General features: G+C 35.8%; 2 non-coding genes across 2 annotated transcripts; both read right to left on the reverse strand.

The window, feature by feature from the left end:
* Positions 1–476: 476 nt before the first annotated feature.
* LOC122641182 lies at positions 477–561 on the reverse strand. Its single transcript, XR_006329832.1, has one exon. It is a non-coding gene; the product is annotated as a small nucleolar RNA snoR27 (small nucleolar RNA).
* A 48-nt stretch (positions 562–609) lies between these two features.
* On the reverse strand, positions 610–696 carry LOC122641181. Its single transcript, XR_006329831.1, has one exon. It is a non-coding gene; the product is annotated as a small nucleolar RNA snoR26 (small nucleolar RNA).
* Between the last annotated feature and the right edge of the window lie 624 nt (positions 697–1,320).

A 1,320-nucleotide genomic window follows, 5' to 3' on the forward strand; every position in this document is an offset into this window, starting at 1 on the left:
CTCTTCACAGCATACTCTATAATGCAAAACCAATTATAGAGAAGAAATGTTTTGTCCTCATAATCGAGAAAGGAGATTAGACACGTCCCAAAGATCAGTCGAGGACATGCGGTCTAATCTTTACATAAGATTGGAAATCATCACCCGGAAAAAGTAAATACGCAATTAACATTAGTCATACAAAATACAAGACTTAGCCCCAGCCCCCAGGCAACATACCACAACTAGGGGAATGGAAATCAACAAGAGTACACCTAAAAAATAAGGTGGGAGATGATATATATAGAGGAGACATTGGGCAAGGTTCAGGCCGGCCCAACCCAGTTTACAACCTAATACTTGACTCACTCTGAACCTACACACAAATATACTTTGAAAAAGCCAAAATCAATGATCAGGAAGCAATTCTCAGCTCCGCCAAAAGCCAATAGTCAATAGAAGGCAGTTGCCTGTTGCCAAACCTAAAAAATTATGTTCCAGGATCTCAGTAACTTACTGTCATCTTCAATCCAGTTTTGAAATTGCAGATAGATAACGCAGTGTATGCATCAGTGATACAGAAACATATCCAAATTTCAAATTTTTAAAGAAAAAAACAAAATGATCGATGAGCATCTCAGAAACCATCCCCATAAGATTCTTCACTAAAAATCAAAGTGCAAGTATAACAAAAGAGGTACACATCATTGATGCTCTCCCCCACAAAATTGTCTAAAGATGTCACAGAAGCATGTGTTAAAAGATGCAACTGACAAACAGTATCAACCCATGAAAACTATAATGTCATTGGTGTAAATAAAATGAATCCTAATAAAATGATCTGTGATTAAAAAAAAAAAAAACTTCCTAGCTAATTTATAATCACAATTCTTGGTGTAATAAAGATAAATATATGATAGAATAGGTGACTGTTGTCATCCAATTCTCTCCTTTCCAGGAAGATGATCTCGTGTCCAACCTAGCAAATGGTTTAACCCCACTCAACACATATGCTTCGATCATTTGTTACAGAACTACAGAGCTCAGACCATGCATGCATTCATGTATATATAAATAATTTTTTAAACTACAAAGTAACATGTAGTCTTTAGGAAAAAATCAAACTCGTTGATCAACCATGGTAATAAGTAAAGAATACCTTGCCACGGAATTCACAAAAGTACTTGCTGTGCTGGCTAACTTCCATTTTCTTAATCTGTTTCCTCAAACTACCACCATATCTAGTGCCTGTGACACATGAAGTCCAGATCAAAATTGCAAGGTAGACAGAAGCATACAATATCAAACAATCTAAGAAAATTTACAATTTATTGGAAGGCA

The sequence above is a fragment of the Telopea speciosissima genome, chromosome 9 (genome assembly GCF_018873765.1).
Source record: "Telopea speciosissima isolate NSW1024214 ecotype Mountain lineage chromosome 9, Tspe_v1, whole genome shotgun sequence".
NCBI classification, from domain to species: Eukaryota; Viridiplantae; Streptophyta; class Magnoliopsida; order Proteales; family Proteaceae; genus Telopea; species Telopea speciosissima.